The following is a 23,196-nucleotide window of genomic DNA, read 5'->3' as shown; positions in this document are numbered from 1 at the left end:
ATTCCCACTAGTATATGAAAGTGATAACATGAGAGACTCTCTACTATGAAGATCATGGTGCTACTTTGAAGCACAAGTGTGGTAAAAGGATAGTAACATTGTCCCTTCTCTCTTTTTCTCTCATCATTTTTTTTGTTTGGGCCTTTTCTCTTTTTTTATGGCCTCTTTTTTTCGTCCGGAGTCTCATCGCGACTTATGGGGGAATCATAGTCTCCATCATTCTTTCCTCACTGGGACAATGCTCTAATAATGATGATCATCACATTTTTATTTTTCTTATAACTCAACAATTACAACTCGATACTTAGAACAAAATATGACTCTATGTGAATGCATCCGGCGGTGTGCCGGGATGCAATATGACAATGATGAAGTGTGTCATGATGAACTAGATGGTGGAAGGTTGCATGGCAATATATCTCGGAATGGCTATGGATATGCCATAATAGGTAGGTATGGTGGCTGTTTCGAGGAAGGTATATGGTAGGTGTATGATACCGGCGAAAGTTGCGCGGTATTAGAGAGGCTAGCAAAAGTGGAAGGGTGAGAGTGCGTATAATCCATGGACTCAACATTAGTCATAAAGAACTCATATACTTATTGCAAAAATCTAGAAGTTATGAAAGCAAAGTATTACGCGCATGCTCCTAGGGGGATAGATTGGTAGGAAAAGACCATCGCTCGTCCCCGACCGCCACTCATAAGGAAGACAATCAATAAATAAATCATGCTCCGACTTCATCACATAACGGTTCACCATACGTGCATGCTACGGGAATCACAAACTTCAACACAAGTATTCTTTAAATTCACAACTACTCAACTAGCATGACTTTAATATTATCACCTCCATAACTCAAAACAATTATCATGCTTCAATCTTTTCTTAGTATTCAACACACTCAAAAGAGAGTTTCACAAATCGTGAATACCAAGCATATTATTATTAGGCAAATTACCATGCTATTAAGAGACTCTTCAAGTTAATTTAAGTGAAGCATGAGAGATCAATAGTTTCTTTAAAACATATCCACCACCGTGCTCTAAAAGATCTAAGTGAAGCACATAGAGCAAAATTATAATGCTCAAAAGATATAAGTGAAGCACATAGAGTAAAATTATCTAGCTCAAAGGATATAAGTGAAGCACATAGAGCAAAACTACTTAGCTCAAAAGATATAAGTGAAGCACATAGAGTATTCTATAAAATTTAAATTCATGTATGGATCTCTCAAAAGGTGTGTACAGCAAGGATGATTGTGGCATACTAACAAAAAAAGACACAAATAATACAAGACACTCCAATAAAAACACATATCATGTTGGTGAATAAAAATATAGCTCCAAGTAAATTACCGATGGAAGTGGACGAAAGAGGGGATGCCTTCCGGGGGCATCCCCAAGCTTTGACTTTTTGGTGTCCTTGGATTATCTTGGGGGTGCCATGGGCATCCCCAAGCTTAGGATCTTTCCACTCCTTGTTCCATGATCCATCAAAAGAATTCACCAAAAACTTGAAAACTTCACAACACAAAACTCAAAATAGAAAACTCGTGAGCTCCGTTAGCGAAAGAAAACAAAAGACCACTTCATGGTACTGTAATGATCTCATTATTTATTTATATTGGTGTTAAACCTACTGTATTACAACTTCTCTATGGATTATAAACTATTTTACTAGCCATAGATTCATCAAAATAAGCAAACAACACACGAAGAACAGAATCTGTCAAAACGAGAACAGTCTGTAGTAATCTGTAGGTAGCGCAAGATATGGAACCCCAAAAATTCTAAAATAAATTTATGTACGTGAGGAATTTATCTATTAATCATCTGCAAAAAGAATTAACTAAATAACACTCTTCAAATAAAAATGACAGCAGTTCTTGTGAGCGCTAAAGTTTCTGTTTTTTACAGCAAGTTCAACAAGACTTTCCCCAAGTCTTCCCAACGGTTCTACTTGGCACAAACACTAATTAAACACAAAAAACACAACCAAAACAGAGGCTAAATAATTTATTTATTACTAAACAGGAGCAAAAAGCAAGTAATAAAAATAAAATTGGGTTGCCTCCCAACAAGCGCTATCGTTTAACGCCTCTAGCTAGGCATAACGAGCAAGAATAGATCTAGGTATTGCCATCTTTGGTAGGCAATCCATAAGTGGCTCTCATGATAGCTTCATATGGTAATTTTATTTTCTTTCTTGGAAAGTGTCCCATGCCCTTTTTTAATGTAAATTGAAATCTAATATTCCATTCCTTCATATCAATAATCGCACCAACCGTTCTAAGGAAAGGTCTACCAAGAATAATAGGGCAAGAAGGATTGCAATCTATATCAAGAACAATGAAATCTACAGGCACATAATTCCTATTTGCAACAATAAGAACATCATTAATCCTTCCCATAGGTTTCTTAATAGTGGAATCCGCAAGATGCAAGTTTAGAGAGCAATTATCAAAGTTACGGAAATCTAGTAAATCACACAAAGTCTTGGGAATAGTAGAGACACTAGCACCCAAATCACACAAAGCATAAAACTCATGATCTTTAATTTTAATTTTAATAGTTGGTTCCCACTCATCATAGAGTTTTCTAGGGATAGAAACTTTCAATTCAAGTTTTCCTTCATAAGATTGCATCAAGGCATCAACAATATGTTCGGTGAAGGCTTTATTTCGATTATAAGCATGTGGAGAATTTAGCACGGATTGCAACAAGGAAATACAATCAATCAAAGAGCAACTTTCATAATTAAATTCCTTGAAATCCAATATAGTGGGTTTAGCAACATCTAGATTTTTATTTCTTTCAATCCCACTTTCATCAATTTCATCATTAAAATCTAAATACTCCGAATTTTTGGAACGCCTTCTAGGTAAAGGAAGATCATATTCAGTTTCATCAAGATTAATATTGCAAAATAAAGATTTAATTGGAGACACATCAATAACTTTTAGATCTTCATCTTGATTTTCATAGGAATTGGAAGAACACGCTTTAATAAAGGCATCTTTGGAAGCACGCATCCTAGTAGTTCTTTCCTTACACTCATCAATTGAAATTCTCATGGCTTTTAGAGAATCATTAATATCATGCTTAGGTGGAATAGATCTAAGTTTTAAAGCATCAACATCAAGAGCAATTCTATCAACGTTTTTAGCCAAATCATCAATCTTAAGCAATTTTTCTTCAATCATAGCATTAAAATTCTTTTGCGAAGAAATAAATTCTTTAATATTAGATTCAAAATCAGAGGGCATCTTATTATAATTTCCATAAGAGTTGTTGTAGGAATTCCCATAATTATTAGAAGGATTACTAGGATATGGCCTAGGATTGAAATTCCCTCTATAAGCATTGTTACCAAAATTATTCCTATCAAAAAAATTCACATCCATATATTCATTATTATTCTCAATCAAAGTAGACAAAGGCATATCATTAGGATCAGAAGAAACACTCTTAGTAGCAAATAATTTCATAAGTTCATCCATCTTTCCACTCAACACATTAATTTCTTCTATTGCATGCACCTTTTTATTAGAAGTTCTTTCAGTATGCCATTGAGAATAATTAAGCATAATATTATCTAGGAGTTTAGTAGCATCTCCTAAAGTGATTTCCATAAAAGTGCCTTCCGCGGCCGAATCTAAAAGATTTCTAGAAGCAAAATTCAATCCGGCATAAAAGTTTTGTATAATCATCCACAAATTCAAACCATGAGTAGGGCAATTACGTATCATTAATTTCATTCTCTCCCAAGCTTGTGCAACATGTTCATGATAAAGTTGTTTAAAGTTCATTATATCGTTTCTAAGAGAGATGATCTTAGCGGGAGGAAAATACTTAGAGATAAAAGCATCTTTGCACTTGTTCCATGAATCTATACTATTCTTAGGCAAAGACGAAAGCCAAGCTTTAGCACGATCACTAAGCGAAAAAGGAAATAGCTTCAATTTAACGACATCATTATTGACATCTTTTTTCTTTTGCATATCACATAAATCAACGAAGCTATTCAGATGAGTAGCGGCATCTTCACTAGGAAGGCCGTCGAATTGATCTTTCATAACAAGATTCAACAAAGCAGGATTAATTTCACAAGATTCAGCATCGGTAAGAGGAGCAATCGGAGTGCTAAGGAAATCATTATTATTGGTATTGGAGAAGTCACACAATTTAGTAGTATCTTGAGCCATCGCGACAAACAAGCAATCTAACACACGAGCAAACAAAAAGCAAGCGGACAAAAGAGGCAAACAGAGGGAGGATAGAGAGAGGGCGAATAAAACGGCAAGGGTGAATTGGGGGGAGAGGAAAACGAGAGGCAAATGGCAAATAATGTAATGCGAGAGATAGGGATTGTGATGGGTACTTGGTATATGACTTTCTGCGTAGACTCCCCGGCAGCGGCACCAGAAATCCTTCTTGCTACGTCTTGAGATTGTGTTGGTTTTCCCCGAAGAGGAAGGGATGATGCAGCAGAGTAGCGTAAGTATTTCCCTCAGTTTTTGAGAACCAAGGTATCAATCCAGTAGGAGCCCACGCTCAAGTCCCTCATACCTGAACAAAGCGATAGCTACTCGCAACCAACGCGATTAGGGGTTGTCAAGCCCTTCACGGTCACTTACGAGAGTGAGATCTGATAGATAGAATATTTTTGGTATTTTTGATATAAAGATGAAAAGTAAAAAGTAAAAGCAAAGTAAATAGCAAGACAATATAAAAGTAATGGAGATTGATATGATGAGAATAGACCCAGGGGCCATAGGTTTCACTAGTGGCTTCTCTCAAGAGCATAAGTATTCTACGGTGGGTGAACAAATTACTGTTGAGCAATTGATAGAATTGAGCATAATTATGAGAATATCTAGGCATGATCATGTATATAGGCATCACGTCCGTGACAAGTAGATCGAAGTGATTCTGCATCTACTACTATTACTCCACTCATCGACTGCTATCCAGCATGCATCTAGAGTATTAAGTTAAAAACAGAGTAACGCCTTAAGCAAGATGACATGATGTAGAGAGATAAATTCATGCAATATGAAATAAACCCCATCTTGTTATCCTCGATGGCAACGATACAATACGTGCCATGCTGCCCCTTGTGTCATTGGGTAAGGACACCGCAAGATCGAACCCAAAGCTAAGCACTTCTCCCATGGCAAGAACTACCAATCTAGTTGGCCAAACCAAACGGATAATTCGAAGAGACTTGCAAAGATAACCAATCATGCATAAAAGAATTCAGAGAAGATTCAAATATTATTCATAGATAGACTTGATCATAAACCCACAATTCATCGGTCTCAACAAACACACCGCAAAAAGAAGATTACATCGAATAGACCTCCACGAGAGAGGGGGAGAACTTTGTATTGAGATTCAAAGAGAGAGAAGAAGCCATCTAGCTACTAACTATGGACCCGAAGGTCTGAGGTAAACTACTCACACTTCATCGAAGGGGCTAGGATGATGTAGAAGCCCTCCGTGATGACTGCCCTCTTCCGGCGGAGCTCCGCAACAGGCCCCAAAATGGGATCTCGTGGGTACAGAAAGTTGCGGCGGTGGAATTAGATTTTTGGCTCCTGTTCTGATCGTTTGGGGGTACGTGTGTATATATAGGAGGAAGGAGTACGTCGGTGGAACACCGAGGGGCCCACGAGGCAGGGGGCGCGCCCTAGGGGGGCGCCCCCACCCTCGTGACCACCTCTTTGATCCCTTGCAGTAGGGTCCAAGTCTCCTGGATCACGTTCGGTGAGAAAATCACGTTTCCGAAGATTTTATTCCGTTTGGACTCCGTTTGATATTCCGTTTATCCGAAACACTGAAATAGGCAAAAGACAACAATTCTGGGTTGGGCCTCCGGTTAATAGGTTAGTCCCAAAAATAATATAAAAATGGAAAGTAAAGCCCAATATAGTCCAAAACAGTAGATAATATAGCATGGAGCAATCAAAAATTATAGATACGTTGGAGACGTATCAGACGGCGAGAAGCGCGGACATATGGGGAACTTTTTAGGTGACTCCGTTAACAATAACTCTACCTGTTTTCCAAGACCCATATGCAGCTCTCCCCTGGTTCCGGCATTTTAAATAGCCTATTTCTTATTGCACTATTTGTATGAATGCACTTTAACGTACTAATTACATTACAATGAAAACAGTTTGTAGTTGGAGCTTTAGGACCCCAGCTTTTCACCTTTACGTCTTTTCTGTTTTCTTTCTCTCTTTTCCTTTCCAGATTCCCTGTGGATAACCCCATCAGGTAGCACCCGTACACTTTGGTACGTTTGACGTTTGCCAGGGGCTTTATAGCACCTTACACTACGGCAAAAAAAAGTCCGAACACTTCCTATAAGTATAGTTTGGCACCCCGAATTTAGCATTATATGCATTGGCTCCGAATCATGTCTTTGGTAAATAGTTGGGTTGCCCGGCTCCTGTGCTTGCTACCCTACATTCTGCTACATCGGCTAGGGTAATAAAGGGAGAACAACTGCGATTGTGTCCTGTTCTAAACTGGATGAGCACCTCAGTAGAGAAAGCCAAAAACTGAATGTCATGATGCGGCGAGAGCTGGTCAGCTGTTCGGAGGTCTCAAATCGTTGGAGATTTTTCCGCATTTCGCGAAGGATCGGTACTTCCTGATCAGACGCTGACAGCACTATGGTTCGTATACCAGGGGTGCACCTATGTTTTATTATAGAAATCCTATGGCTAAGTGAGGCCGTTTAAGCCGCATAGTCTGGTTGCCTGGTTCGTTGCGCTAAAAAACTCCTTGAAGGACTATATAATTGGATCAAGATTGTTTAGATTCCATCCTGAACACCTCCGTACTACCTACGCGAGGGCAAAAGCCGACAACTGGTTAACCCTCAGATTTCATACAACACGGCCGCACAGAGGAAACATTCAAAACATAATAAAAATTATGTATTACAAAGCGGATTTGTTGTCATCATACAAGACAAAATACGAGTGTATTCACTCGAAAACAACGTCCTGCCTGCACTGCGTGGCTACAATACAAGACCCCTCGAGGACGTCCGCAAAATAGCGCTCTGGTGTACGGTGGTCCTTGCCCTTCGGCGGCCCCTTGGTCAGCTTGAGGGCGTCCATATTCGCCCACCACATCTTGTAGCGAGCAAAGGCCATCCAGGCACCTTCAATACAGACCAACCGCTTTACGACCTCAAGTCGCGGGCAGACACTATCAAGCTGCTTTACAAGCCCGAAGTAGCTGCTGGGTACCGGCGCGGCAAGCCATAGCCGGACTATCAGGTCCCTCATGGCCAGCTCGGCTGCCTTGTGCAGCTCGACCAACTGTTTCAGCTGGTCGCTGAAGGATACCGAATGTTCTGGTCCAAGATATTGAGAGCAGAACAGCTTCTCCTTCGAACTCCCTTCCTTGGCTCGATAGAATTCAGCAGCATCGGATATGCTGCACAGCAAATCCGTAAACGCCCCTGTGGAGCACCAAATTCGGGTAAGCAATAGGATCGTTCCCTTCATCAACTTGCTTTGCATAATGAAAAACTTACCCGCCGCAATCTTCTTAGCCGCCTGGAGTTCCTGAAGATCGCTCTGGGCTTCAGCTTGAGCCTCTTGTGCGCTCTGGCGAGCCTTGGCAAGTTCGGACACCTGCATCTTAGAATCACGCTCCAGGGACTCGTACTTCTTAACGGCATCCTGAAGCTCTTGCTGCACCTCGCTGACCCGGGCCTCGTGCTTTTCACGTGCAGCGCGTTCATTGGCTGCTTTGTCCTCGGCCTCGTCTAATGCCTTCTTGAGGGCCGCCACCTCGGTCGTGGCCCCTAGCATAGTCCATGATACTTTAGTCAGCACGAAGTATTCATCCTTCCTAACAAACACGCACAGGTTACTGCATACCTTTGCTGTCCTCCAGCTGTGTCTTCACAAGACTGAGCTCTTCCTTGGCCCGCTCCAGGCTCCGCTTCAGTTCGGAGACCTCCGCAGTATGAGCGGCAGCAGCCAGCAGCGACGCCTGCTTATTCACATAGACATCATATGTTAGACTGTTGCGAAACTTGTTTTGATCCTTTGTTCGGCTTCTCTTTCCGAACACCGAACAAAGCATTAGGGGCTAATGTCTATGCTGTGATATTCTTTCTACAATTATTATTACCTCAAAGCCTGTTAAAAGGCTAGTGCAAGCTTCGGTTAGTCCACTTTTGGTAGACTGAACCTTTTTATCACCGTACCCATGAGGGCACGATGCTCATCTACAATGGAAGCATCTCGCAGCGCTTCCAGTAGATCATCTGGTGCCTCTGGTCGGACAGAGGTCACCAGCATAACAGGCACACCCCCTCCTTTCGGGGAAGGCCATTCGCTAGACTCCGTAGCCGTACAGGTCTCCGGAATGATATCCGGCTGAGCACCGAATGGAACTCGGCCCCACCATCAATCTCCATGGGGGTTTCTTCCCCTATGTGTCCGGTTTGTGGGGTCACCCTTGGACGTGGCCCTAACGATCTCCGGAGCCTCCCCTTTGTTGGGGAAGGCCCATTGGGACATCACCTTGTCATCACCCTTGGGCGAGGCAGAGTGAGCAGGGGGCGACGACATAATAGCCATCTCCTTTGAGTATAGCGAGCCCTCTGTCAAGGACTGCAAAGAACCGTCGCGGGCCGGACTGCAATGGCATAAATTAAACATATTAATATTGCAAATGGGAAGGGCCAAACACTTGGATGAGCATAAGGTCTTGGGTACTTACGAAGCGGCCTGAGGCTTGGTCTGGGGCATTCGTTCCGGACTGCTATCGACATCCCACATGAGTTATCCACGAGGGAGCCCTTCCCCCTCTTGGGTGCCTTCGCCTCCAGGTTTGTGGATGCCACCCTTTTCTTCCTTCCCCCCTCACAGGGGGAGTTGTCTTCCTCCTCTTCCTCGTCGCCGTCTTCGGCGACCAAAGGGTCAGTTTCGTCTTCGGACGACAGTTCCGAAGAATCCTTTCGACGGAAGCCACTCCTGGTCCCCTTGGCTGCCTTTTTGGTCTTCTTCTCTGGTATGTCATAAGGCGCAGGGAACAACATCTTCATCAGGAGTGGGGTCCCTTCGTATTCAGGTAGCGGGGCTGGACAGTTAATCCGCCTCACTATGTCGACCCAGGCCAAAGGAAAAAATTGATATGAGAGCTTAGACTTCTTTCTCACAATGCGCTAGTAAAGGTTCTGCCTTGAGAGCGTGAAAAAACTTACCAAACTAGCCCACGATCCTCGGTTGTAGAAGGTGGTGTCTCACCGGCCTTGAAGAGCACTTTCCAGATATCCTCGTGCATTGTGCCGAAGAGCTCTAGCAGCGTCTGGTGCTTTGCCGGATCGAATTCCCATAAATAACAAGTCCGACATTGGCACGGGAGGATCCGGCGGATGAGCATAACCTGGATCACATTGACAAGCTTAATCTTTTTGGATATCATGTTCTGGACGCACGTCTGGAGCCATGTAAGCTCGCCCGGAGCACCCCAGGTTAGGCCCTTCTCTTGCCAGGAGGTGAGCCGCATCCGAACTCCGGATCGGAATTGGGGGGCCGCCGTCCAGTTAGTGTCGCGCGGCCCAGTGACGTAGAACCACCCTGATTGCCACCCCTTCACCGTCTCCACGAAAGAACCTTCGAGCCAGGTGACGTTGGGCATCTTACCCAACATAGCTCCTCCGCACTATGCATGTTGGCCTCTCACTACCTTTGGCTTCACATTAAAGGTCTTCAGCCATAGGCCGAAGTGAGGTGGAATGCGGAGAAAGGCCTCGCACATGACTATAAATGCCGAGATGTTGAGGATAAAGTTAGGGGCTAGATCATGGAAGTCTAGCCCATAATAAAACATCAATCCGCGGACAAACGGGTGGAGAGGGAATCCCAGCCCGCGGAAAAAATGCGTGAGGAACACCACTCTCTCGTGAGGTTCGGGGGTGGGGACGATCTGTCCCTCGGCCGGGAGTCGGTGAACGATCTCCTTGGCTAGGTATCCGACCTCTTGGAGCTCCTCTATATTTCCCTCTTAACGGAGGAGGTCATCCACTTGCCACCGGCTCTGGATCCGGACATGGTTGGGTGCTGGTTTGAATGAGGACTTGGGCATTGGAGCTCGAGGATGGAGAGGCAGGAGGAAAGCGTGGGGGAAGAAAGGGGAATCTTATCTCCTTATAAGGGTGGTGAATATCGAACGCCCCCCCCCATTCGCCTGCTCCCAAGGCTGTGTAAACAGCAAGGTTGGGTTACCCACACCCGTATTGATGAGAATCCCGTGATAAGGGGACACGATCTCTGCTTTGACAAGACGTGCCAATGACAACCGCATCTCGAAACGTGGGGTGAAAAACGGTTCGAAATTATAACCAGATAGGCGTGACGTCACATTACTAAAGTTGTCAGCGGATAGGACTCATGTGTTATTATATTCTCTTAACGGTTGTGTGTGGTGTGTGTTATAGGTCCGGACACAATCAATTTGTCTGAAGACTATTCAGGAGTTCGGAAGGAGGAACCCGCCTTGCAATGCCGAAGACAGCACTATGCATCGGATACCTTGTCATTGAAGCCAGGTTCAGGGGCTACTGAGGGAGTCCTGGACTAAGGGGTCCTCGAGTGTCCGACCTGTTATCTATGGGCCGGACTGATGGGCCACGAAGATATGAAGACCGAAGACTACACCCGTGTCCGGATAGGACTCTCCTTGGCGAACAACCATGAAGATTCCATATTATGTAACCGACTCTATGTAACCCTAGATCCCCCCGGTGTCTATATAAACCGGAGGACTTAGTCCGGATTGGGGATACTCAATACCTTAATCATACAGGCTAGACTTCTAGGGTTTAGCCATTACGATCTCGTGGTAGATCAACTCTTGTAACACTAATATTCATCTATATCAATCAAGCAGGACGTAGGGTATTACCTCCATCAAGAGGGCCCAAACCTGGGTAAACATCGTGTCCCCGGTCTCCGGTTACCATCAACCTTAGATGCACAGTTCGGGATCCCCTACCCAAGATTCGCCGGCTTTGACACCGACAACGTGCATTACCGGGAGGGCCCAGAGATACCTCTCCGACAATCAGAGTGACAAATCCTAACCTCGATCTATGCCAACTCAACAAGCACCATCGGAGACACCTGTAGAGCACCTTTATAATCACCAAGTTACGTTGTGACGTTTGGTAGCACACAAAGTGTTCCTCTGGTAATCGGGAGTTGCATAATCTCATAGTCATAGGAACATGTATAAGTCATGAAGAAAGCAATAGCAACAAACTAAACGATCATCGTGCTAAGCTAACGGATGGGTCAAGTCAATCACATCATTCTCTAATGATGTGATCCCATTAATCAAATGACAACTCATGTCTATATTTAGGAAACATAACCATCATTGATTCAACGAGCTAGTCAAGTAGAGGCAAACGTTTGTCTATGTATTCGCACATGTACTAAGTTTCTGGTTAATACAATTCTAGCATGAATAATAAACATTTATCATGATATAAGGAAATATAAACAACAACTTTATTATTGCCTCTAGGGCATATTTCCTTCAGTCTCCCACTTGCACTAGAGTCAATAATCTAGATTACACAGTAATGATTATAACACCCATGGAGTCTTGGTGCTGATCATGTTTTGCTCATGAGAGAGGCTTAGTCAACAGGTGTGCAACATTCAGATCCGTATGTATCTTGCAAATCTCTATGTCTCCCTCCTTGACTTGATCGTGGATGGAACTGAAGTGTCTCTTGATGTGCTTGGTTCTTTTGTGAAATCTATATTCCTTTGCCAAGGCAATTGCACCAGTATTGTCACAAAAGATTTTCATTGGACCCGGTGCACTAGGTATGACACCTAGATCGGATATGAACTCCTTCATTTGCTGCTTTCGAAGCAGCTATGTACTCCGCTTTACACGTAGATCCCGCCATGATGCTTTTCTTAGAACTGCACCAACTGACAACTCCACCGTTCAATAAAAACACGTATCCAGTTTGTGACTTAGAGTCATCCGGATCAGTGTCAAATCTTGAATCGATGTAACCATTTAAGACGAGCTCTTTGTCACCTCCATAAACGAGAAACACATCGTTAGTCCTTTTCAGGTATTTCAGGATGTTCTTGACCGCTGTCCAGTGATCCACTCCTGGATTACTTTGGTACCTCCCTGCTAAACTAATAGCAAGGCACACATCAGGTAACACAACATTGCATACATGATAGAGCCTATGGCTGAAGCATAGGGAACGTATTTCATTTTCTCTCTATCTTCTGCAGTGGTCGGGCATTGAGTCTGACTCAATTTCACACCTTGTAACACAGGCAAGAACCCTTTCTTTGCTTGATCCATTTTTAACTTCTTCAAAACTTTATCAAGGTATGTGCTTTGTGAAAGTCCAATTAAGCGTCTTGATCTATCTATATAGATCTTGATGCCCAATATATAAGCAGCTTCACCGAGGTCTTTCATTGAAAAACTCTTATTCAAGTATCCTTTTATGCTATCCAGAAATTCTATATCATTTCCAATCAGCAATATGTCATCCGCATATAATATTAGAAATGCTACAGAGCTCCCACTCACTTTCTTGTAAATACAGGCTTCTCCAAAAGTCTATATAAAACCATATGCTTTGATCACACTATCAAAACATTTATTCCAACTCTGAGATTCTTGCACCAGTCCATATATGGATCGCTAGAGCTTGCACACTTTTTTAGCACTCTTTGGATCGATAAAACCTTCAGGTTGCATCATATACAACTCTTCTTCCAGAAATCCATTTAGGAATGCAGTCTTTACATCCATGTGCCAAATTTCATAATCATAAAATGTGGCAATTGCTAACACGATTCAGATGGACTTATGCATCGCTACGGGTGAGAAAGTCTTATCGTAGTCAACTCCTTGAACTTGTCGAAAACCTTTCGCAATAAGTCGAGCTTTGTAGACAGTAACATTACTGTCAGCGTCAGTTTTCTTCTTGAAGATCCATTTATTCTCGATGGCTTGCCGATCATCGGGCAAGTCAACCAAAGTCCACACTTTGTTCTCATACATGGATCCCATCTCAGATTTCATGGCCTCAAGCCATTTTGCGGAATCTGGGTTCATCATCGCTTCCTCATAGTTCATAGGTTCTTCATGGTCAAGTAACATGACCTCCAGAACAAGATTACCGTACCACTCTGGTGCGGATCTTACTCTGGTTGACCTACGAGGTTTGGTAGTAACTTGATCTGAAGTTACATGATCTTCATCATTAGCTTCCTCACTAATTGGTGCAGGAGTCACAGGAATAGATTTCTGTGATGAACTACTTTCCAATAAGGGAGCAGGTACAGTTACCTCATCAAGTTCTACTTTCCTCCCACTCACTTCTTTCGAGAGAAACTCCTTCTCTAGAAAGGATCCATTCTTAGCAACGAATGTCTTGCCTTCTGATCTGTGATAGAAGGTGTACCCAACAGTCTCCTTTGGGTATCCTATGAAGACACATTTCTCCGATTTGGGATCGAGCTTATCAGGTTGAAGCTTTTTCGCATAGGCATCGCAGCCCCAAACTTTAAGAAATGACAACTTTGGTTTCTTGCCAAACCATAGTTCATAAGGCGTCGTCTCAACGGATTTAGATGGTGCCCTATTTAACGTGAATGCAGCCGTCTCTAAAGTATAACCCCAAAACGATAGCGGTAAATCAGTAAGAGACATCATAGATCATACCATATCTAGTAAAGTACGATTACGACGTTCGGACACACCATTACGCTGTGGTGTTCTAGGTGGCGTGAGTTGCGAAACTATTCCGCATTCTTTCAAATGAAGACCAAACTCGTAACTCAAATATTCTCCTCCATGATCAGATCGTAGAAACTTTATTTTTCTTATTACGATGATTTTGCACTTCACTCTGAAATTGTTTGAACTTTTCAAATGTTTCAGACTTATGTTTCATCAAGTAGATATACCCATATCTTCTCAAATCATATGTGAAGGTGAGAAAATAACGATATTCGCCGCGAGCCTCAACATTCATCGGACCACATACATCAGTATGTATGATTTCCAACAAATCTGTTGCTCGCTCCATAGTTCCGGAGAACGGCGTTTTAGTCATCTTGCCCATAAGGATTGGTTCACAAGTACCAAGTGATTCATAATCAAGTGATTCCAAAAGTCCATCAGTATGAAGTTTCTTCATGCGTTTTATACCAATACGACCCAAACAGAGTGCCACAAATAAGTTGCACTATCATTATCAACTCTGCATCTTTTGGCTTCAACATTATGGATATGTGTATCACTACTATCAAGATTCATCAAAAATAGACCACTCTTCAAGGGTGCATGACCATAAAAGATATTACTCATATAAATAGAACAACCATTATTCTCAGATTTAAATGAATAACCGTCTCGCATCAAACAAGATCCAGATATACTGTTCATGCTCAACGTTGGCACCAAATAACAATTATTCAGGTCTAAAATTAATCCCAAAGGTAGATGTAGAGGTAGCGTGCCAACCGTGATCGCATCAACTTTGGAACCATTTCCCACGCGCATCGTCACCTCATCCTTAGCCAATCTTCGCTTAATCCGTAGTCCCTGTTTCGAGTTGCAAATGTTAGCAACTGAACCAGTATCAAATACACAGGAACTACTGCGAGCATTAGTAAGGTACACACCAATAACATGTATATCATATATAACTTTGTTCACCTTGCCATCCTTCTTATCCGCCAAATACTTGGGGCAGTTCCGTTTCTAGTGACCAGTCCCTTTGCAGCAGAAGCACTCAGTCTCAGGCTTAGGTCCAGACTTGGGTTTCTTCACTTGAGCAGCAACTAGCTTGTTGTTCTTCTTGAAGTTCCCCTTCTTCCCTTTACCCTTTTCCTTGAAACTGGTGGTCTTGTTGACCATCAACACTTGATGCTCCTTCTTGATTTCTACCTCCGCAGCCTTTAGCATTGCGAAGATCTCGGGAATCGTCCTATCTATCCCTTACATATTCTAGTTCATCACGAAGCTCTTGTAGCTTGGTGGCAGTGATTGAACAACCCTGTCAATGACACTATCATCAGGATAACTCCCAGTTGAGTCAAGTGGTTGTGGTACCCAGACATTCTGAGTATATGTTCACTGGCAGAACTATCACCTCCATCTTGCAGTTGTAGAACTTATTGGAGACTTCACATCTCTCAATCCGGGCATTTGCTTGAAATATTAACTTCAACTCCTGAAACATCTCATATGCTCCATGACGTTCAAAACATCGTTGAAGTCCCGGTTCTAAGCCGTAAAGAATGGCACCTTGAACTATCAAGTAGTCATCAGCTTTGCTCTACCAGACGCTCATAACATCTAGCGTTGCTCCTGCAGTGGGTTTGGCACCTAGCGGTGCTTCCAGGACGTAATTCTTCTGTCCAGCAATGAGGATAATCCTCAAGTTACGGACCCAGTCCGTGTAATTGCTACCACCATCTTTCAACTTTGCTTTCTCAAGGAACACATTATAATTCAACGGAACAACAACACGGGCCATCTATCTACAACAACATAGACATGCAAAATACTATCAGGTACTAAGTTCATGATAAATTAAAGTTCAATTAATCATATTACTTAAGAACTCCCACTTAGACAGACATCCCTCTAATCATCTAAGTGACCACGTGATCCATATCAACTAAACCATGTCCGATCATCACATGAGATGGAATAGTTTTCAATGGTGAACATCACTATGTTGATCATATCTACTATATGATTCACGCTCGACCTTTCGGTCTCAGTGTTCCGAGGCCATATCTACATATGCTAGGCTCGTCAAGTTTAACCCGAGTATTCTGCATGTGCAAAACTGGCTTGCACCCATTGTATGTGAACGTAGAGCTTATCACACCCGATCATCATGTGGTGTCTCGGCATGATGAATTGTAGCAACAGTGCATACTCACGGAGAACACTTATACCTTGAAATTTAGTGAGAGATCATCTTATAATGCTACCATCGATCTAAGCAAAATAAGACGCATAAAAGATAAACATCACATGCAATCAATATAAGTGATATGATATGGCCATCATCATCTTGTGCCTGTGATCTCCATCTCCAAAGCACCGTCATGATCTCCATCATCACCGGCTTGACACCTTGATCTCCATCGAAGCATCGTTGTCGTCACGCCAACTATTGCCTCCACGACTATCGCTACCGCTTAGCGATAAAGTAAAGCAATTACATGGCGATTGCATTTCATACAATAAAGCGACAACCATATGGCTCCTGCCAGTTGCCGATAACTGTGTGACAAAACATGATCATCTCATACAATAAAATTTAGCATCATGTCTTGACCATATCACATCATAACATGCCCTACAAAAAAAATTAAACGTCCTCTACTTTGTTGTTGCAAGTTTTACGTGGCTCCTATGGGCTGAGCAAGAACCGTTGTTACCTACGCATCAAAAACCACAACACGGTATAGTGATTGCTTTTTGATCTTCAGAAAGAACCCTGTTCATTGAATCCGATTCAACTAAAGCTGGAGAAACAGACACCCATTAGCCACATGTGTGCGAAGCACGTCGGTAGAACCAGTCTCGCGTAAGCGTACGCGTAATGTCGGTCTGGGTCGCTTCATCCAACAATGCCGTTGAATCAAGAATCAACTAGAGACGGCAAGCAATATGTATATACCCATACCCACAACTCCTTTGTGTTCTACTCGTGCATATAACATCTACGCATAAACCTGGCTCTGATACCACTGTTGGGGAACGCAGTAATTTTAAAAAAAATCCTACGCACACGCAAGATCATGGTGATGCATAGCAACGAGAAGGCAAAGTGTCATACATGTACCCTCGTAGACCGTAAGCAGAAGCGTTATGAGAACGCGGTTGATGTAGTCGTACGTCTTCACGATCCGACCGATCCAAGTACCGAACATATGACACCTCCGAGTTCAGCACACGATCGACTCGGTGACGTCCCATGAACTCCGATCTAGCAGAGCTTCGAGGGAGAGTTTCGTAAGCATGACGGTGTGATGACGGTGATGATGATGCTACCGACGCAGGGCTTCGCCTAAGCACCGCTACGATATGACCGAGGTGGATTATGGTGGAGGGGGCACCGCACACGGCTAAAAGAGCAACTGATCAACTTGTGTGTCTATGGGGCGCCCCTGCCCCCGTATATAAAGGAGCAAGGGGGAGGCCGGCCGGCCCTAGCAGGGCGCGCCAGGAGGAGGAGTGGGAGAGGGGAAAGGAAAGGCCCCCCCTTCCTTGTCCTATTCGGACTCAAGGGGAGGGGTGCGCGGCCCTGCCTTGGCCGGCCCCTCTCTCTCTCCACTAAGGCCTGATATCTACTACACAACCTTCTTCTTCTAGATGTTGTTGGGCCTCCAAGTGCAGAGGTTTGTAGGACAGTAGCAAATTTCCCTCAAGTGGATGACCTAAGGTTTATCAATCCGTAGGAGGCGTAGGATGAAGACGGTCTCTCTCAAGCAACCGTGCAACCAAATAACAAAGAGTCTCTTGTGTCCCCAACATACCCAATACAATGGTAAATTGTATAGGTGCACTAGTTCGGTGAAGAGATGGTGATACAAGTGGTATATGGATGGTAGATAAAGATTTTTGTATTCTAAAAATATAAAAATAGCAAGGTAACTAATGATAAAAGTGAGCACAAACGGTATTGCAATGTGTTGAAACAAGGCCTAGAGTTCATACTTTCACTAGTGCAAGTTCTCTCAACAATAATAACATAACTGGATCATATAACTATCCCTCAACATGCAACAAAGAGTCACTCCAAAGTCACTAATAGCGGAGAACAACGAAGAGATTATGGTAGGGTACGAAACCACCTCAAAGTTATCCTTTCTGATCGATCTATACAAGAGTCCGTAGTAAAATAACATGAAGCTATTCTTTCCATTCAATCTATCATAGAGTTCGTACTAGAATAACACCTTAAGACACAAATCAACCAAAATCCTAATGTCACCTAGATACTCCAATGTCACCTCAAGTATCTGTGGGTATGATTATACGATATGCATCACACAATCTCAGATTCATCTATTCAACCAACACATAGAACTTCAAAGAGTGCCCCAAAGTTTCTACCGGAGAGTCAAGACGAAAACGTGTGCCAACCCCTATGCATAGGTTCATGGGCGGAACCCGCAAGTTGATCACCAAAACATACATCATGTGATTCAATAGAATAACCCATTGTCACCAAGGTTATCCCACGCAAGACATACATCAAGTGTTCTCAAATCCTTAAAGACTCAATTCGATAAGATAACTTCAGAGGGAAAACCCAATCCATTACAAGAGAGTAGAGGAGGAGAAACATCATAGGATCCAAATATAATAGCAAAGCTCGCGATACATCAAGATCGTACCACCTTAAGAACACGAGAGAGAGAGAGATCAAACACATAGCTACTATTACATACCCTCAGCCCCGAGGGAGAACTACTCCCTCCTCGTCATGGAGAGCACCGGGATGATGAAGATGGCCACCGGAGAGGGATTCCCCCTCCGACAGGGTGCCGGAACGGGTCTAGATTGGTTTTCTGTGGCTACGGAGGCTTCTGGCGGCGGAACTCCCGATCTATTATACTCCCCGATGGTTTTAGGGTATATTGGTATATATATGAGGAAGAAATACGTCGGGGGCCACGAGGGGCCCACGAGGGTGGAGGGCGCGCCCCCTACCTCGCGCCTTCCACGTTGCTTCCCTTACGTACACCCCAAGTGTTCTGGATTGCTTCCGTTCCAAAAATAAGTTCCGTGAAGTTTCAGGTCAATTGGACTCCATTTGATTTTCCTTTTCTGCGATACTCTAAAACAAGGAAAAAACAGAAACTGGCACTGGGCTCTAGGTTAATAGGTTAGTCCCAAAAATATAATAGCATGGAACAATCAAAAATTATAGATACGTTGGAGACGTATCAGGGCCCAACAAGGCCCATTAACCCTCGGGGGGTTCCGGTAACACCCCCGGCACTAAGGTAAAATACCGATTTCACGTGAAACTATTCCGATGTCCAAATATAGGCTTCCAATATATCAATCTTTATGTCTAGACCATTTCGAGACTCCTCGTCATGTCCGTGATCATATCCGGGACTCCGAACTACCTTCGGTACATCAAAACACATAAACTCATATTACCGATCGTCACCGAACTTTAAGCGTGCAGACCCTACGGGTTCGAGAACTATGTAGACATGACCGAGACTCGTCTCCGGTCAATAACCAAAAGCGGACACGGATGCTCATATTGGCTCCTACATATTCTACGAAGATTTTTATCGGTCAAACCGCATAACAACATACGTTGTTCCCTTTGTTATCGGTATGTTACTTGCCCGAGATTCGATCATCGGTATCCTTATACCTAGTTCAATCTCGTTACCGGCAAGTCTCTTTACCCGTTCCATAATGCATCATCCCACAACTAACTCATTAGTCACAATGCTTGCAAGGCTTATAGTGATGTGCATTACCAAGAGGGCCCAGAGATACCTCTCCGACAATCAGAGTGACAAATCCTAATCTCGATCTATGCCAACTCAGCAAGCACCATTGGAGACACCTGTAGAGCACCTTTATAATCACCCAGTTACGTTGTGACGTTTGGTAGCACACAAAGTGTTCCTCCGGTACTCGGGAGTTGCATAATCTCATAGTCATAGGAACTTGTATAAGTCATGAAGAAAGCAATAGCAACAAACTAAATAATCATCGTGCTAAGCTAACGGATGGGTCAAGTCAATCACATCATTCTCTAATGATGTGATCCTGTTAATCAAATGACAACTCATGTCTATGGTTAGGAAACATAACCATCATTGATTCAACGAGCTAGTCAAGTAGAGGCAAACTAGTGACACTCTGTTTGTCTATGTATTCACACATGTACTAAGTTTCCAGTTAATACAATTCTAGCATGAATAATAAACATTTATCATGATATAAGGAAATATAAATAACAACTTTATTATTGCCTCTAGGGCATATTTCCATCAATAGGGCCCCTAAATACTCCTACTCGTTTCTGCTTGCATTGCCATCGCAGTCGGTATGCTGTGGTGCTACGTTTATGATGTGCGGCCCATCACAGACGGTTAACTATTATAGAATGTGTATGATGCGCGGCCCATCACAAATAGTTCACCGTTAAGAAGATTAGCTAATCGTCGTACGAGTGTCAGATAGGATTACGAAATGTCGGACCACATAACATCGTCGTACACGACAACTATCGCACACGCTATCCTGTGGTGGAACGTTTACGATGCATACTTCATGAGAAACAGTTCATCGTTGCGAATCTTGTACGATAAGGCAACTAACAAAAATGTTTAGTTTGCCCTCACCGTTTGTGATATTGTCTGACATCGCACACAGTTTGCAAACGGCAACTGTGTGCATGCTTGCACACATTTCCTCTCTGTGAACCGTCTCGAATTATGGTGCATATCGCAAACGTTTGTGTTTTACCAACCGTGTGTGCCGTAACAACCTGGAGAGTGTAATTTCACCCTAATTTAATTGCTGCCTTTTCAAATTGTACCGGATCTGGATTTGAATTTGAATGTATGCTACAGCTTTATTCATATGCATCAGGTTCAAAAAACCAATGCATTATTCGATTCATAGGTACATATGTTCAAGAATTACATAAGAACCAAATAAATAATGATTAACCGTAGTTGTATACTTGTAGTATTAAATATGGTAAAGAAAGAGGCGAAATATATTCTGGTTGCTGAACAAGGTGAAGCGGAATGCCCATATTGTGCCCTCCTCCATGCAGAAGGCACGCACGACTCTAGTCCAACCCCTTGTGATGGCCGACCACCCATCCTTCACGGTCTTCATGAAAACATCTAGATAATCATCATGTTCTGGTAGAAATACTTTAACCTTTGCATGCCCACCAATCATGTAGTTTGAGAAGTAATCTTGAGTAAACTACTTTGGCAACCACTACAAAGGAAAAAGATTCACACATTGTCATCTAACACAACTCATTATGGGAAGTAAAAAGAAGGTTGCAGAGTTCTTACTTACCATCCTGCAGTTCGCTGTTGTCTTGGATAAAGTGTAAACAAATAGTTTAATTGCCATCTTTGGACCCATCTTACTAACAATCTTTATCATCTTCCTCACTTGATGTTGGTTCATCGATATCTCATTGCCCCATACGCAGAAAGGGTCTAAGCGCGGATCTTTAAAAATGACATATGTACCTAAAAGCACCAAGTTAATATTAGAAGCTAAACATCAATTGCACAATGATGTAGCACAACACTATTTTATAATATGTCTATATACAAATGTATGTGGTAGTCCATTTCAAATCTCTAAAAAGACAAATATTTAGGAACAGAGGGAGTATCTTATAACATCCAATATACTCACATATTAGATGAATTAAATCTTATATTATGGGCCGGAAGGAGTTTAATGCATTCTTACAAATTATCGGCTGATTAGCTGCTGCTGTATCCAGGGGTTACAGTTAGTTTGAGATAGTTCGGGCTCAAATAGCCCTAAAGTATATCTAAACATGAGGGCTAGTTTGAGCTAGTTGTATCTATAACCCACCCAAAAAAACTATCCAACCCAAGAGGTGCTAATTAGAGCTAGTTCTCCTAGTGCATTTATTGTCAATCTAACCCTGCCATCCAAACAACTCTTTGGATGGAGTTAGTTCAGGGTTAGTAATGAGCTAGAAACTAACTCTAACCTCTAGTTAAGTTGAGTATCCAAACAGGGTTGTGTTGTTGTTGTTGCTGCTGATCTTCTATGTATATCTAGACATCATTAGAACATTAATGTAACACTGTAACATCCCAAAATTCTAAATTTTTGAATGTTATAATAAATAGATAGATTTGACTGATTGTTTGATTGATTGTCTGATAGTGAGTGAATTCGAAATTTTTGAAAGTTAAATGAGAGGGAATAAAAGGACTTTCCCAAACTTTCATATTTGCTTTCTGATCTCCATGAATTCAATTTTTTTCAAACACAAAACCCTAGAGAGAAGATGACATGACTTCTTCCATTTAAAAATGAAAAGGGTGTTTGAAAAATAATTGAATTTCATTTGGAAATATTCCAATTCTGAAACTTTATGCGACTCAATGATTTTCACGAGAGAAGATAAAATGACTTCTTCAAATTACATGAAATATGAGTTGGGAGTTTCAAAGAATTAAATTCAAAGTTCTTTTGAATTTATTTTTTTGGAATATTAGATCATCATGCATATCTTATTTTCTTGCATGTTGGTCGATCCTAGAAATTTCACGCAACTCAAGGACCTTCGGAGAGAGTTGGAGATTTCGTTATTTTCATATTTGAGAGTTTTCTCGAATTTGAAAAGAGGATCATTTGATTTATTTATTTCATCTTCAATAATTTTTCCGTTATCAAAAATATAAGAGAGGGAATAATATGACTTTTCCAAAGTTAGGAAAAAAATGAAGATCTAATGGATAAATCAATTTTGTTTTCCGGTGTTTATTTGCATTTTATTTGGATAGGGAAAATGCGCGTTTTCAAAAATTGCTTTTCGGTCTGTAGAAAAGTTCATTTTGTTCGACTCATTTTTAGGAGTCGGGGAAAATTTACTTTATTAGTTTTGGAGTTCGGTAGATTTTGTTTTTCTGTGTTTTTCCGAGCGCGGAACCGTTTAAAAAAAAAACCTCAGCGCCTTGGGCCAAAGGCCCAAGCCGCCGGACGGCCAGCCAAGACCAAGGCCATCGCCGCACCGCGCGCGTGCCCAGGCTCCAGGAGCCGCCGCCTTTGTCTTTTGTAAGTCCTAGTAGGACTTTTGTCCTACTTCCGTTTATTCCGTTTCTTTTTCTAGATCTTTCCTACTCCTATTCTTATTCCTTGTTCCCTCCTCCAAGCAACCCCCCCTCCCCAATATAAATACCCCCACACCCCCCCTCTAAATCATCAAACCCAAAAGCCCCAAGCCTCCACCGCGCCTCTCACCCCGCACCGCGCCGCCCTGCGTCACCGCCGCCCCGCGCCTAAGCCGCCTCACCACCACCGCGCCGCGCCGCACCTTGCCACCGCCACCGCCACACCACCACCTCACCATCACCGCGC

Source organism: Triticum urartu, chromosome 3A (assembly GCF_056163025.1).
Source record: "Triticum urartu cultivar PI428250 chromosome 3A, HENAU_Tu73, whole genome shotgun sequence".
In the NCBI taxonomy this organism is placed as follows: domain Eukaryota; kingdom Viridiplantae; phylum Streptophyta; class Magnoliopsida; order Poales; family Poaceae; genus Triticum; species Triticum urartu.
Note: the sequence above shows the minus strand (reverse complement) of the source record.